The sequence below is a fragment of the Alligator sinensis genome, unplaced genomic scaffold, assembly GCF_000455745.1.
Source record: "Alligator sinensis unplaced genomic scaffold, ASM45574v1 scaffold97_1, whole genome shotgun sequence".
In the NCBI taxonomy this organism is placed as follows: domain Eukaryota; kingdom Metazoa; phylum Chordata; order Crocodylia; family Alligatoridae; genus Alligator; species Alligator sinensis.
In genome coordinates this window covers 2,785,565-2,802,739 of record NW_005841921.1, presented here as the reverse complement: position 1 = coordinate 2,802,739, position 17,175 = coordinate 2,785,565, and the positions used below count along the sequence as shown (strand labels likewise).

Genomic DNA, 17,175 nt, shown 5'->3' with positions numbered 1-17,175 from the left:
CCCCCCCCACAAGGTCCCCTACATCCACAGTCCCCTCAGCAATCTTCCCACACCTACCCACCCACCAACCCACCCACCTCCCTCCACACACACACACACACCCGTCTAACCCCACACCCCTTCCCACCCCCTTCCTGCAAACACCACATCCCCCATCACAGACCCATCATGTGCGAAGAAAATCAAAAGTACACATCAAGACATATAGGTATTTAGAATTTATTTTATCATGATGATAGAGACACTGGTAGGCTTCCACATTGCTTTAACATTGTAAATATACCAATAAAGCATTGCCTAACTGATTGCTGTCTCTCTCTCTTTCTCTAGATGTATGTGTGTGTGTGTGTGTGTGTGTGTGTGTATAGAGTGGTCTTTTGCTTTAATTGTGGAAGAACATGGATTTTGGGGTATTTTTAAAAATGGATTTGGGATGCTGCTGCAGCAGTCCAGCTGGCACAAGGGGTAGTATCCCCAGATAGCCAGGCCCCAGAAGCTCCTGAGAGCAAGTAGCCCTGACCTGCTTGCCAGGGCAGCTTTTTGTACGGATAGGGCTAGGACAGGGCAGCTTTTTATACTGCTGCGGACAGCACAGGTGCTCTAGATCCCCCTGGCTGCAGATCCGGGAGGAGCCAGGCAGGGCTATTTTGCCCCAAGTGGCACAATTTGTTCCAAAACAAAGTGCATGTCTGAGCACGTGCACTGAGGCAAAAAGCCCCGGCTCAAATTTTCACCAACTATGAAACGACAACAGGAGATGGAAAAGCAGGAGCAGCAGAAACAGCGTGTCATGGACCAAATCAAGAATCTGGACCCAGTCACCCCACATGGAAACATGCCTGAGTTGCAATAGAACCTGTGAAACCCAGATTAGCTTTGTCCTCCATCTTCAGACCCATGGAGACAATCATGGAAGACAATCGTCCTTGGCTGTGAGGGATTGCTGATAATTATGACTGTTAAATGGTATAAAAATGGGACTGATGGACATGAAAAGCAGAGAGGGATCAAAAAAAGGTGCAGCCACAACAGCTCTGGGTTACTCACGCTATACCTACTTAGACTTCTTGCAGTCATGGCTTTGAGCTTGGCCCTGAATCTCAAGAGAAGCCTCTAATAACACCTGTCTGTGTGTTGTAGTTTTACTAGAAACATTTCAGAAACATTAAAAACAGGATCTGACAGTCAGAAGGCAACTCCTTCAAGGAAGCAATGGGTTTCATAGGTAATGAAGTCAGAGGGAACCAAACTATGAAAATTGAAGCTGCTGCTCAGGACAATATGTAACAGATAGAGAGCTGTGGTTGCTTTCAGTGTTATTGCTGATGCCCATGAGCCCTCTGAAGGGGTAATTATCTACACTGAGTTAAGTGAAACACCATAAAGCATTTTACTACCATTGTATTAAGACTTCACACCCCTATAATAGGGCTGTATGAGATCCATTTTATGGATGGGAGAATAAAACAGAGAAGTTAAGAGCTCATATCAGAACTGAAATCATCCAGTCTTTCTTACACCTCCTTCCGATCTCTAGATACATTCCATCCCCTTACATCAGCTGGCTACAATTACTGCAAAAACAAGTGAATTACAACATCTTGGGAAAGAACATTAGATGTACTCAGAGGCAATCTCCAGTTGTTTCTGAGAATATCAGATACAGAAGCAGAAAGAGCCAAAATTTTCCCTGGGGGAAACATGCTATGGCATCCTACCCAGGTAACTGTCCTGTAAGTTGTGAGCTGACCTAACCTGGCAAAAGGAAGGAAGTTCAGAGAAAGAGTGGCTATATGCCTTTCACACCATTTGTCATATGTAACCAATGCAGACGTCTCATAATAAATGCAGGCAAAAGCTCCCAGAGACATGTTGCTTCAGAGCAGTGAATGTCATCAGTAAAGGTTTCGCTTCTGTTCTGGTCTCTACAGCTTCTTAGCCTGTCTCTCCTTGCATCTGAATTGCTGCATATAGTTTTAAAAGTTGGCTTTCTGTTGCTCCAACACCTCCCTTTGTTCTTCCCCCACACTCTCATGCCAGCATGCTCCACATTACCATCTTGGATTCTGCCTTCCTGCTTCCTGACCTTCCTTGTTTCCTGGCTCTGTGACTGGTTCCACCCCTCAGCTCCTCCTACTGGCTCTGACTACCCCCTTCCTGGGGCAGGGTATTACCCTGTTACCCATAACTGGTGGTAAACCAAGTGTGATAGCCTCCAATTACTTTATAGTAACAGCATAAATACAAAGGGGGACTTTTTGCAGACTCCTGCTGCTGAACGGGGCTCAGCTGGTTACTCTGCTCAATCTTCACAATAAATCACATGTCTCAAATGTTTCCACAAAGGGCAAAGAAGTTATTCTCATGGAAACATGCAAGCTAAGAGACTCTACTTTCCCGTTCTAGTGTGCCCAGGGACAAGGGAACTGTCACATAGAATGAAAGCCAGATTTGCCATATAAGGTCAAACCACAGTTTTTCTCACGCAGACACACACACAGTTTTCCATGGATATGCTTCACAGTGCAAAAGAAGTGCCTTTGTCATTTTCTATATACAAATTATATACATACTGTCTGACTTTTATTTTCCTTTCCTTCACAAAGAGCAAGCCTCACAGTGTAGGATTGGGACATCAATTCTTGATTTAGTTAAGGGTAGAAATTCCCTTGCTCCATCTGGTACTCCCCATTTCCACTCCCCAATTTCCATCTCATCTGCTGCAGATATTAATATCTGTATGTTACTATACTGTATTAGTATGCAAGTCTACAGCAGAGAGCCTGAGGCTCCCCGTTCCTTTAAGAGAAGAAGCAGCCCAGTGAAGGAGGACTGCAGGCTAGGTAGGGTGTAGTAGCTGCAGGGCCAACAGGTCAATTAGGCCAATTGGCACTTGCAGGCAACCCAGGAAAACTGCTGATGGGAGTGGGGCAGAGCCCTGGGAAGATTTAAGCCCAGAGTTTGAGCTGGCAAGCTAGTATTTCCCTAGCAGCTGCAAGAAAAGGAGCTTCTGCCCAGAAGAGCTACCAGGGAACTGGTAGCGGGCCAACTGCTATGCTGTCCATGGGAACAGTGAGGCTCGGGGAGCTCACAAGGAGCCCAGGGCTAGAAGATACGGCAGCATATATATGGGAGATAAAGATAGCTTTCCTTCTTAAAGGGGCAGAAGGCTGTTTCTGCTTTGTGTTTCTCTAATAGCCCAGGGACTTAGGTTTATGTTATAGGTATACCAGTGGTTTGGGTTGGGATTGTAGGGGAGATATATGGAGGTCCGATTAGTGCCTAGGGGTGGCTTTCCCTCTAAGCTGCACGGTATGCGCAGCCACATAGGCTCACTCATGCCACACTGCCAAGCACGCCAACTTAGAGGGAATGCTGCCCAAGGGGCATGCAATTGTTTTGAGCCCTGCCAGGCTCGGCTCAAGTAACTAGAGTCCAGAGCTGGTATAGAGTGAGGCCACAGAGCCAGAGAGGAGCCAGGGACCTGGTGCTCAAGAGGGGTGCAGCCAGACAGAGGCCAGGCAGACAGGGGTCAGGGGCACAGTGCCTGGGAGGGCTAGACCAGAGCTAGTGCCTCAAAGCCAGGTCTGATACAGCGGGCCTAGGCTAGAAGGCCTAGCTAAGAGTAAAGGGGTGGAGACTGAGGAAGCCAAAGCTCCAACAAGAGAACAACATTACAATAATACCTGCAAGACTTGGGGCATGGTGTAGGGGAAGATTAGAGCCACACAATTAGCCCTTAAGGCTTGAGGTTCCCTGCGATGGCACAGCTATAGAGCGGGACCCAGCAAGGGGCCTGAGGAATACTGAGATCCAGTAGGGTGCTGGGGAACCCTAGCAGGGGTTTAGCTGAGCTGTGGCCATGTGAAGGCCCAAGGGCAGCCTCCCTTTTAGAACCATAAGAAACATCAAGGCATGGCAGAAGAAATAAAAGGGAGGGCATCCTACGGGCAGCGTGAAGTCCTCGAGACCCTGACATGGTACAAATTCCAAATAGATGAATAATTTGGCCTTTTAAAGGAAAGCGATGCAACACGAGATATGATTAAAAGTGACTCTCACATCCTTTGTAATTCAGAGGTATGACTGCTGGTTTTGTAGTCATTAGCAAGTTAGGCTTAAACTAGCTACAGCATAGCTATAGCAACACTGCTCCAATGTGACTCCAATTATGACTCCAATGCAGAACACCTTTAATAACACTAAACCTGAAAATATTCTGGGAGGTAACAACAACAGTAGAAAAAAAAATCCTTTTTTCATGTTGGAGAGCTAGACTGATGTTCATGGACTCTGGTATGCTGCTGTATCTGTGAAGAACCCCAAAAGTATTCAGTGTTCTTTGTGCAGGTGTTATGTGGATTAAGATGCTGATTTACTTGCTTGTAAGTTATCATTCCCCCTTCTATCCAGGGTGGCCAGCTCAAGAATATTTTTTTTACTGACAATCTGCAAGCTTTTTACTGACAATTAAGCTTTTTTTACTGATATGTTTTATATAATGTAAGTGTAACCCTTCTGTCAGCCCCTGGCTGGCAGTAACAAGTGCTAGATTCAACTGTAGGGGTGTAGGTTGTAGCTATGTTGGTCTAAGGACATAGGCAGACAAGGTTCAACTGTAGGAATTCTACGTCAGCTGTATTTAGTATTGTGCTTGCTTTCCTTGTCTTCACACATCCAGTCTTTGAATTCACTATCTGTAGTCCAAGTAGACTGGAATGTATGTAGTTTTTTTTTTACTTTTGCTTTCTTAGCAATAGACTGATCTGCACTTTTAAGATTATCACTTATTATTTTCCCAGATGCATTTTTAAAAACATGACACTAATGCAAGTGATGGTGAGTTGACAAAAAAGCTTACTTGATCGCAGCAATGGCTTTACACAATGCTGCTCCCACCCCAGGAGTCCCCTACTTATCTCCCCACACTTAGACTTGCAACTGCACCCCACCCCAGCCCAACCCCACCATCTTATCTCAACAGGCCCTGTTTTCCCCATCCTCCCATGGACTACCACCGATCACCTCTTCCCCCCCACCTCCTGGCTGCACAGCTCTGTCTTATCCATGCTGTCCCCTTCCCTGTCCTGCTTGTTACCTCAGGCTGCCTAGGGCAGCAGAGCCCTTTGATGCAAGTAGCCATTACAGGCAAGTAATGGCTGACAGGATGCAGCAGCAGCATGTGGTTGAAGGAGTAGGCAAGGGGGATACAGAGAATCCCATGGGCCACAAAGCCCTGGCAGAGAGCTCCCTGCAGGGTGCTCAGCTGCACTCCCACTCACACACAACGTAGTACTGCTCTTCTCTGTCTCAGTCCAGTAACAGATCCAACCTCATTCTGATAATGGATCTTTAATCAAGCTCATGGTTTCTTAGGTTTTTACTAACATTTTTTTCAGACTTTATGGATGTTTTGAGCCTTTTTCTTGACAGACTATCCATAAGTTTATGGACAGTTGGCAACCCTACTTCTTCCAGGACTAAGCTAAGTCAATTGAACCCAATGAACTAACCAGGTCCAGCTGATCCATACCCTGCAGGGACAAGACTACATACACTTCTGCCCTGCAGCCAGAGAAACTGAATCTAATACACCAACCAGTGCCAGACCTACCCACTTCACTGAAATTTGTTCCAGGTCTGCTTTAAGGACACTCCCTAGCACTTAAGCCTGCCTGCACAACCTTCTGATCTCTAGTCCTTACACAGCTCCTGTTCCAGTAACTCCCCTGGCTCTCAGACTTGACCTTGACTGATCCCTGGTTAGACCTCCAGTTCAAATTCAGACACTGGGTTTTGGCCTCCACCCCTCCATTTGGAATTTGGGTTGCCCTTGGTTGCTCCCAACACATGGTTCATCCCTGAAACACCACTGATCCTCACTTCAAGCTCCACCCACTAGGCATGGCACCTTTATGAATTGTGAGACCTTCCACCTCAGTCTGGATTCCAGTGTTCAAGTAAACAGACATACTTAAGGGTGTGGAGTGAGGGAAGACTGGGCAAGAGGGAGGATCAGGTTTTATAGTGATGTTGTTTTCTGGAAAATGAAATATAATGCTTCATCTTGAACAACATCTGTCTTGCAGCCTAATAGCCAGAGCAGGGAGCTTTGGGAGAAAATAATTTGATCTGTTACTATTATAGTATTTAGAACATTGATATTTTTGAGCTCTGAGAAAAATGTGTGAGAGCTATGTTTTGTCAAACAGCATGATGGGTAAAAGAAGTTTACAACCTTTTATGTTCCCTTTGCCAATACTGTACCCCCTGGATATATGTGCATTTTTCAGCTGTAATCATCCACATCTTTGCCCTTTTAAAGAGATTAGGTTTTTCAACTCTCAAACATATTTTAGCAACTGCTCAGCAATATTCACTTTTTTAACAGCTGCCACTACAAAAAGGCAATAACAATTTATACATTTCCTATGACAAACTCTGTGAGAAAGAGGGTCCCCTAGATTACCTCTTGAGGTTGTTTTCAGTGACTTCAGTCATTCGGTTTCAGTTTCCCAATGACTAACCATTGGGAAGCCCCTACTGCTATTTCTGTCGGGGGTTAGCAGCTAAAGGGAGAGAAAAATCTCTGATGTCCTTAAAGAAAGGAACCTTCACATGGCCCAAATGCTCTGAATGGGTAAAATGTATGAGCAGAACCCTTTTCTGTGACATGCCTACAGCCCCAAGTGCCTCTGTCACATGAATACTTTGACACTATGGGACCTCCAAAGCATAGGTGCAAATATTATTTCCCTCTCTGCCCCCCATCCCCACTTGCTCACTGCAAGGAATGCTGGACTGGGTACCAAGTCTTACTGCCTGATGCCAGTCACAGTGCTTCACACCATTGGAACCACTTCCTAACCAGAGGCACTTTTCAACCGTCACGTGTGTCCCACCCTGTCCCTCAACAATCCAAACACAGGTTTCCCTTGCTTTATGCGTGTTGTTTATATGTGACTTTGCTCTTATGCGATGACCCTTTTTATACCCAAAATTCATTATATGCAAAGTAAATTCACTCTTATGTGATCAGCAGCATGTAAGTCTGTGGAGGGAGGGGAAAGGGCCATGGCCAGGCCCCAGCCCCAGTCCCTCCTTCACTACCAGCAAAGGGGTAGATCAAGGCCTCACTCACCCAAGCCCCTGGAACTGGGCTCTTCCCAGCAGGGGTTGGGTGCACTGCACTTGGAGCTGGCAGAGGCAGTGCTGGGAGGGGGACCAGGGGGGCTACAGTGAATTTTGGGGTGGCTTCAGCTCCTCTGTAGCCTCTGCTCAGTGCCACAACTGCCCACCCCAGCTGTTGGGCACGGGACAGGGCTACAACTCCTGCTGCTATGGACTGCCACTGTGGGCTGGGTCCAGGGGCCATGCCAGACTCTTCCCAGTAGAGGCTGGTCTGGGCTGCACTCGGGGCTCTGGGAGGGAGGCTATGGTGGGGGGCGGGGCTGCAGCCTCTCCAAAATTTGCCATAGCCCTCCTGACCCTCTCTCCCAGTGCTGCTGCTGCCCACCCCAAGTGCAGCATGGCCCAACCCCCCTACCAGGAGGAGCGCAGTGCAACCCATGGCCCCAGCCCACAGTGACAACCCATAGTAGTAGGAGCCACACCCCTCGTCCCGCGCCCTGCCCCAGCTGTGCAGCACCTACCTCTGTCCCAGCCCCAGCCCTACTCTCTCCCTCACCATCAGCAGGGGGGCAGATCAAGGTCCCACTCACCCCAACCCCTAGGGCTGGCCTCTTCCTGGTGGGGGGAGGGGGGCTGGACCAGACTTCACTTTGGGCGGGCAGCAGCAGCACTGGGTGGGGGGCTAAGGGGGGTCTCTGGCAAATTGTGGGGTGTCTGCAGCCCTCGCCCCACCCTAGCACAGCCATCACCCACCCTGAGCACAGCCCAGCCCAGTCCACTCCAGGAAGCCTCCCTGGCCCCAGCAAAATTACCTGCTTCCAATGCAGTCAAGATCTTTGAACCTATCCCTAGTTGCTACCTTGTAAAGTGGGTTCCCCCTATGCAAATCTGAGTTATGCATAGTTTTTCAGGAATGAGTCTACCGCATAAAGTAGGGGCGGGCAATTATTTTGGGCAGAGGACCGCTTACCAGTTTTGGTGAGATGTCAGGTACCTGTACAGTAGTCCAAGAAAAGACACCACCAAAAAAAGCTGGCTACAATACTCTTGTCTTGCTACAGAGAGAGAAGATTGTCCGTCAAGTGCAGATCTTAAATGTAAGCCTCTCCAAGAGATGCTAACTTTACTTAAGAGCTTTAACTACATCCATCCATATGCTGCAGAGAAATGTAATAATTCTTGAGGACTTGAGCTCCTAGAGAATCTTTCCTTGAACTGTGGATTCTTGATATTCTTTGTTGTCCCAAATCTAATCTTACAGCTCTCCGCACACTGACATTGGCTTACTTGTCTGGCAACATGTCCTCCCACTCACTTGTAGAAATGTCAGAATGTCATGAAGTCACAAATGCCTTAATAAACTCTACTCAAAGATTCTCTATGTCTGAAAAATGTGAGTGCCAACAGCTGCTCCCAGACAAGAGCAGAAATATTAACTCTCACTTCCCTCTTCAAGTTCAGAAATGTCAGCTTCTTAACATTCCCTTACTTTTAGAATTTGTGTATTATATCACAACAGCTTTATGACTACCCACAAAATATTGAGTCAAACCACACAGCATGGGGCAAATTGCCCCCAGTTTACCACAATTGAAACTGGTGAGGCTGTCTGCTGGGGGAATTTGGCCCCACCCGTAAAAATTGGGGAAATATAGCTCCTTTGATCAGACCCGAATTTCCTCTTTCTAGTACTTAATTACAGCTGCTTTACTGAAACACAAACCAATATGCTTTGAGAATAAATAATGTTCAACCAAAAGAGGCTGAGTATACTCCGAGCAGCCAAATACAACAGAACAACAAATGTGCACCGTAGGGCTCTTTAAATTCTCCTATTCCTTTCACAGGCTGCCTCTCCCCTTCCCCCACTAGTTCAGGAAAGCTGTGCATCACTTATCCCTGCTCTCTCCTCATATAATTATGTCCAGAGATCCTGTTTTCCTCTGTTTAAAAAGTCACAAATTCTCTAATTAAAAAACCCAAAATCTGTGATTAAAATGAAATGCCACTATAAAGATAGGCATCAATTGAACACAATGTTTTATTGATATATTTACCATTTAAAAGCAGTTTGGAAGCTTACTAGTGCCTCAATCACCATAATAAAATATATTCTAAATATCTATAAATTTTGGCATTTGATTTTGGGCTTTTTATCATGGAAAATCAGAGCTCTCCCTCCTCCCTTTGTTTACCAGGACGCAGGTCCAGGCCCCTCACTTCCAAGTCATAGCCCCCCAGCCCTGCCAGTCCTCACTTCCTATCCACAGTCCCCCAACTCCCTCCAGCCCTGCCAGAGGGGGCCCCAGCTGCCAGGGCTACAGGGCTAGGAATCCATATCTGCAGCCCCCCACCCTCCACAGCAGCACCCAAACCTGGCTGCTGCCCATGGGAGGTGGCAGCTTCTGTGGCAGAGTGGAGCACGGAGCCCAGCTCCCCCTCCCCCATGTGCTGCATGGTCTAAGCAGAGACCTTTGGAGGGGGTGGGGGTAGGCCGTCCACTGCAGGTTTGGGCTCCCCGCCCTGCTGCCTTTCCCCCAGGGTCTCCACAGCCCAGTGAGTAGGACCTGGCATGACAGGGCAGAACAGGGCTAGGTGGGAAGCTTGTTGTCACCAGTGGGAGCTCTGTGCCACCATGCTGAAGTGCCTCCTACCCACCCAGCAGCATCCAGGGGCACAACTTCTCAATGCCACCCCCATTGCTGCTGGTTGGGTGGGAAGGACCTCTCCAGGGCAGTGTGGGGCTTGCAGTGGCAAGGAGCTTCCCTGCCTGGCTCCGCTCTGCCCTGCCACACCAGGTCCCTCCCACAGGGCTATGGAGGTCACATGGAGAGGGCAACAGGGTAGGAAACCTAAACACACAGTGGTCAGTCCACCCCCACCCCATGTACAAATCTGGGAGACACATGCCGCCCATACTCCCTCCCCCCAGGACTGCATGTAGCGGTGGAGAACCAGCCCTATCCCCCACCTCTTGGATGAGCTGCCACAGCTCCATCCTGCTCCCCACCAGGGCCCTACAGCCACGCATTCCAGTCCCAGGCCCCAAGCCCCATGCACTGCCCGGACTGGGTAGCACCCCCAGCCCTAGCCCTGCCCAACTCTCTCCCTCCCTCTCTATGGGGTGCTCAACCCCCCCCTCCCCCCCCCCCCCCCCCCCCAGCTCCTACCAGACTTACCTGCAGGAGCTGCTCTCCAGACTGTCTGGTGGCCATGAGCCTGTCTAAGCATGCACATGAACTTGGCACTCCCTACCTGACCACCATTCTCCCACTCCCCCCAACCAGTCCCTTGCACACTTGGAACTTTGCCAGCCTGCAGAGAGGCTCTTTGCAAAAGTGGAAAATCTGCATGTTTCTCTGTTAAAATGAAAAATCCACATTTTTCTTGGTTGAAAGGGAAACTCCATGTTTTTCCCCATTTTTCTGTGGGAAACAGGAAACCTGGATCCCTGATTATGTCTCAATCTCACCCTAGCAGTGTTTCTGTACTCTCTTTATTCCTCTTTTCTCCTCCCCTTCCCCATATAACTAGGATCTACGTGTATTTCTCATTGCCACCCACCACCTACCCTCCCACTTATCTGCTTGGGAAAGAAGTCTTTGCCATCATTTTAAATTGGATGGGGTAGCGGGGTGGATAGACTGAAAAATGGTCTGCAGTTAATCAGATGAAATTCAACAAGGAAAAATACAGATTGAGGATGATTAGCTAGGCTATACTCACCAGCTGCTGCTAGGTGGGGGGGCGATTCCCACTGCCCCCTGCTGCCCCACACTGCATGGGGGGTTCTGTCATGAGCCCCCTGACCTCTCCCACTCTCCCAGCCCCTCCCATGGCTGCCCTGCCTGCCCCAGCTACTGGCCCTTTAAAACAAATTTTAAAAAGCCCCAACTCATCGGCTCCTGCCAAACAGGAGGGCAATCCCCACTGTCCCCCCACTGCCCCACACCATGTGGGGGTTTCTTCCATGAGTCCCCAGAAGCCCTGAGGCCACTGCAGCATCCAGTGAGTGTGGGGCTTGTTTTTTTTTTAAGGGCCAGGAGCTGGGGTGGGCAGGGCATCCATGGGGCAGCTGGGAGAGTGGGTGGGGGTTGGGGGCTCATGGAAGAGCTCCCCACATGGTGTGGTGCATTGGGGAGCAGCAGGGATTGCTCTCCCCACCTGGCATCAGCTGGTGAATGGGTGCTTTTATTTAAAGAACCATAAACTGGGGCTGGGTGAGGCAACCATGTGGGGGGGGGGTCTGGGAGAGTGGGCGGGGGTTGGAGGCACTCAGGGGGGCTGGGGAGCAGGCAGGGGATGGGGCCTGGCAGGGGTCCCCCCATGGCTCCTCCCCACTCTTCCCCCCTCCCCTGCCCCCTACTTACCAGCATGGAGTCCAGGTCCAGCTCTCTGCTGTAGCCAGTGGGGACTGCTTGAATCACCAAAGCTCTCCAAATCTTTTCCAATTGGATTTGGAGAGCTTTGAATCAATTCAGACCTTTTAATTGGTCTCCTGATTCAATTCAGAGATTCGGCCTCCAAATCTCCCCCGAATCGAATCAGCACCCGAAGCTTCACGCTGCCCTACTAAGCAGTTCCTGGTGGGTTCCAAGATGGCCTTAGCTAACCCACTTAACTGGCTCCAGCTCCTCATTGAAGGAACTGCCCTAGAACCTGATCTGCACAATATACTGGGATTTCTGTCCATAAGCAGCTCCTAACCTGCACACACTTTCTCCCTTTCTTTCCTGCCCCTATCCTAATTCCTGGTTCCCAGCCCTTGCTTCATGATTCCCAGTTACTACTTCCAGCCAGGCTCCAGTTCCTAACATTGGATTTTCTGCTAGTTTTTGGTCTCTAGCATCTGACTTTTTTGGCTTGATTCTGAACCGTAGACCTTGGACACATGATCTCAGCCTGGAATATGGGATCAATCTCTTATCCTTGCTTCTGGATTTGGAATTCCTGATTATGGACCTCTGGCATGTGTCCTGTCCCTAGTTTCTGACCACAAGATCCCTGACTCTAGCCAGCAAGCTGAGCTACCCTCAGCATTTCCCTTTGTAGCAAAGGCAAGATTTCCATGAAATTTCACACACGTGCTGAAATATTGATACAATAAAACAAATACATTGAGTCTTTAAAATGGCATAGATTACCACTACGGTATGACAAATTAGGCTTATTGTGGAGAGGATACTGTTTTTTCCTGAAAAGTTTTAACCAGCTTTCATCATAAAGCCTACTTTTGGCCTCTCCTTATGACCAGCCTTTGCAGTAACAAATTGTTTGGACTCAAAATTCCATACATCTGAAAGCAAAAGATTTTTTTTTTAAATATTCAGAGAAAATGCAAACTTTTCTATTAGGGAAAAACATTGTGATTCAAGGTTAAGTTGTCACACATTCAAAAATTGTTTGGTAATAGCCTTTCAAAATTGTTACAATTCAAAATGTAGATGGTAGACAAATTTGTTTAAAAATTAAAAGTCATAACAAAGACTAAGGAAGGAAGGGTCACTGGACTCTTATTGTCATTAACCTATTTAAAAGAGGCAATAAAGTACCTGGAAAACTCAAAAAACTAAATTTCAAAATCCATGTAAAGCTGTTAGATAACAATGCACATCCCTACCAAAATGCAATACTTAACAGTAATTCAAAATTACTGTGTCCAAAGGACATAGAAAATATAGGCTTCAAATTGTATGAAAACGTGCGTTATTTTATATCTGAACATGACATGATATGTTGTCAATGTGAGACTTGATGCCCTGGTCAGACAAATCAGATAGTCAAGCATATTGTCATGTAGCAAACTTAGTTTCCAAACACAGTATGGGACTACTGAAAACAGCAAAGTAAAGGTAAGGATGTAATGGAGTAGGCATTATTAATTAAACAATAATCCCTATATTAAATATTAAATCAACTAGCTCTTTGCCCTGATGCTGCACAGTCAATTTCTGCTGCCTGAAGCGAAAAGGAAGCAGAAGCAGAAGCTACATTCCAGTATACTAGATACACAGCAAAAAGACTGGCACTGCTTCAAAATGACAACAACAACAAAAAGAAAGAAAGAAAAAATACCTTAGCTGCTGCTTTGGGTCACACAACAGGTTTCACGCACCACTCTTAACTGGCACTGAGAGATCATCCTGTTGTACCACTGTATCAGGGCAGAAACACTTCGAAATTTCTCAACAGATCTTCAGTTACTGTGTATGCTAGAAAAAAAACCGCGAGTGCTCAGTGTCAGTTCCTGTCAGCCCTTCCTTTGTGGCCAAATAATTCTGCTCTTCACAGATCTATTCCAGCAAGAGGGACTGAACAGAAAGCTGCTAACACTGTTTTTAGGACCACTTAAAGTTTATTGTTTTAGAAACAGATGCTCATAAGAGAATAATTAAAAAAACTTTTTTTAAAGCTATTCAAGCTCTCTGGAAGCATAATTGCATTTGTTTTTACAAGTTTGTATCACTTCAGCAGTCACTCTACCAAAGCCTATTTAGTTGAGGTGATACAAAAACTAAGGAGACTGCATCTTAAGCGTAGTTTCCACAAATGTGTACCTATTTAATAAAAAAAGTACAAATCCTTTTGTGCATCTTAATCCTGGTTTAGGCATAAACTACTTCCAAATCAATTTAAATTAAAGCAAAGGACATATCCACACAACTTTTTACAATGATTTAACTGTAACTGTATCATTTTGATTTAATCTTTCAATTTTGTGTATAAACAAGGTCTTAAAAATACTTCCAAATAATGTCTGTCCCTAGTAGATAATTCAGTACTGGTACTGGAGAATGTGCGCCTACACGTGCAATAAGTGCTATATGGGTTTACTCCACAGTAATTTACAGTGGAGTAAATTAGCCCTGGGCAGGTATCTACATGTGCAGCCATTTGGGAGCAGATTTGCTGCTTAAGGGTATTTATAGACGTGCTCTGGGAGGTGGGGGGGGGGGCATTTTAATTAACCACCTATGCTAATTAAAAGCACCTGAGTGTCTTGTGTGTCAGCATGCCCATGTTGAAAAATGGTGGTGAGGTGCTTTGAACTAATGCTGATTGAAGGAGCTTTAGTTTAAAGTATCCTGCCACCATTTTTCAGTGCAGGGACACTGATGCATGTGACACCAAAGGCTGCTGGAGAGCATTCATTTCTACACTCTTCAAATGGATTTACAGCACTGAGGAGCAGCATCCTTGCACATGTATAGGAGCCCTAAAGGAGTCACCTGCTCCAGGCCACCTCCTGCCCTGCTCTGACCCACTGCAGTAGCCAGGGGGAGCTGGAGACTCCAGACACAGCTGCCTACGGCTAAGGCCCTCTTTAAAAGCCAGCCCTGTGTGCTGATCCCTGGCCATCTGCCTTTCTGGCCTGGAGCAGACTGCAGTGTGCTGACACAGCCCTCTGTGACTTTGTTGCCAGAGCCTGTACCCACTGCATGATGGCTAGTCCACCCCCAGAAACCAGGAGTGACAACCAGTGCTCTGGACTTCTGCTGGCTGCCCTGCTTGCTGTGCTTTGCTGCCGCAGTAACCACTGCCTGGCCCAGGGAAGTCTCAGCCATGGCTGCCATCCTGCATGGCACAGCACGTGGACAGGCTCACCATTGTGTCTCAGACCCCTACCATGCTGCTGCTGCCCAAACCCCATGCTACTGCCTGCACCCCAGCAGGGACACCAACAATGTGCACCTAGACATTGCCACCAGAGCCATCCAGGGGCTCCTGCCCCACTGCCTGTGGGCCCACATTGCCTGCCAGGACTGGTGGCTCCACATCGTCCAGCAAACTTGGGACAACAAGCAGTGGCTGGAGTTCTTTTGCATGACCCAGGCCACCTTCCAGGAGCTTCTGGAGCAGTTCTGCCTGCATCACCATGCGGTGGCCCCTCCACATGGATACATGGCTGGCCATCATCCTGCTCAAGCTGGCCCCGCCCACTAGCCTGCTCTATGTCGGCCACCTCTTCAGCCTGGGCAAAGCTGGTGCTGGTCCTGGTGGTGTCTGGTACCCTCCAGGAAGTACTAGGGTACATTGTGCTGTGGGTGAACAAACCCTTAGAGGTGGCGCGGTTTCATGCCCTGGGCTTCCCCTGATGTATTGGAGCCTTGGACAGGACCCTCATCGCCATCACCTGCCCGCCCCTTGGTGACCACCCCTACTACAGCCACTGAGGCTTCCACTTCATAGTGCTCCAGGCCATCATCAACCACCACAGTGCCTTCACCAATGCGAGTGCCAGCTAGGCAGGCAGCACTCACGATGCCCACATCTTCTGTAACTCCAACCTGCCAGCCTTAGAGAGCGGGCTTTATGTACCAGGGCTGCCAGATCTCCAGCTGGGCATAGTGGCAGTCCCACTTCTCTTCATCTGGCACACCACCTACCAACTCCTCCCCTGGCTCATGTGGCCCTACACTGGCCAGCTGGGAACCTTGTCAGGCACAATTCAACAGGCACCTGGGCTGGACCTGTCCAGTGGTGGAGTGTACCTTTGGCTACCTGAAGGGTCACTGGTGCAGCCTCACCATCAGCCTCAGGGTCATGGAGGCCAACATCCCCCGGGTCACTGTCTCGGCCTGTGTGCTGCATAACATCTATGAGGCCCAGGGGGAGCTCTTTTGTGAGGCCTGGGCAGAGGAGGTGCAGCAGATGGAGGACACCTGGCATGGAGGCCCAGGGGAGCACCAGTTATGGTAGCAGTGACAGCAATGGGCCCCACCACCAAGGCTCTGGGCAAGCCACACAACTGTCAGCAGGGCCCAGGGCCCATGTGTGAGAGGCACTGGTGGACCACTTCCTCCTGCACTTCCCATTGTAGGCCACCTGGATGGTCTCCCATGAAACCAACTTCACCATACACCCCCAGCACCATGCTCACTGTGGACAGTTTTCAGAAAAGCACTTTATTCCCCTCCATAATCACAGAACCCCATTCTCACCTCCCCCACAACAAGAGAGCTCTTTCCCCCTTCCATCCCACCCCAGAAGGTCCCATCCCCCCTGAACCATGATGCTCCTCCTCAACTCATATAGCCCCTCCAACACCTCCTCCACCCACCACTAATAAAGCACCCTCTTCCCTGTGCAGACTATGTACAGTGATGTGTGCCCTCCCAGGGTAGGGAGAAGTGGGGTAAAGGTGCCATGGGGATGGAGCCTGAGGACAGGCACCCAACACCCTGGCTTCTGGTCACACCACCATGGGTGCATATGCTGCAATAAGGCCAGTGGGTGGAGAGTTCACCCAGAATCAAGGCCAGCTGCTGCTGTGCCAGAGTGGCTGGCTTCCCCTCATGCAGCCAGCAGGCCAGGCCAGCAGGGCCCACACACAGTGCAGGCCCTGCTGCAAGTAGGTCCTGCTCCAGGGCCACATGGAGCTGGGGCAAGCAGCTGGGCAGAGTCCAGGCTGGAGGCCTGGCTAGCAGGGGACTGGGCCCCTGGAGGCATCACTGCACCTCAGCCCAAGCCCATTGTGGGCCTTGCTGCTGGGTGGTGGATTGCTGCCAGGGGGCAGATGAGGCTATGGCCAAGGGCTGGGCAGTTGGCAGCATGAAGGTAACCTCTAGGGCCATGATAGTGTTCAGTGTTGGCACTGGATTTATGACCCAGATACCTTGTTCCAGACAGACCCAAGCCTTCTGACCGACCATGACCTCGCCATTCATTAATAGGCAAATGTTATTGATACACAGTGATAAGAATAATGCAAACAATCCTATATCTACCAGTCCCAGGGTTCAGATAGTCAAGGTATGTCTGGCCAGTACACAAGCTTCACTCTAAGGTTCTCTCTTCAATGTCAGATGTAAGTAACTTGGAGGTCAGAGGCAGGGCTTACCAGATGGGGATGGCAGACATCCCCAGACGCCCGTGTCTGATCCCACTGGCAGTGATGATGTGCGGTTTCCACCAGTACCCTGGGGTACAGGGGCACAGCACCTGGCTGCCCAGGCAGTGCCCCCTCTGGGGAGGAGCTGGAGCTCCTCAGGGCAAGTGATGCCATTCATGGGCTGTCCTGGGCAGTGCTGCACCCCCAGAGCT

At 48.9% G+C, this 17,175-nt stretch overlaps 1 protein-coding gene across 6 annotated transcripts in view; it reads right to left on the bottom strand.

The window, feature by feature from the left end:
* The window catches only part of LOC102370534 (dipeptidase 2), an 85,042-nt gene that overhangs the window by 24,204 nt on the left and 43,663 nt on the right, over positions 1-17,175 (bottom strand). For 2 of the 6 annotated variants that reach the window (XM_025198451.1, XM_025198452.1), the window contains exon 1: positions 13,207-13,373. The gene's annotated coding sequence lies outside the window, so the exon portion shown is untranslated. Of the gene's footprint in view, positions 1-8,101; positions 8,436-13,206; positions 13,377-17,175 lie in introns of those variants that run through there. The other 4 variants (XM_006019067.3, XM_014517692.2, XM_025198450.1 and 1 more) reach the window with 4 other exon arrangements.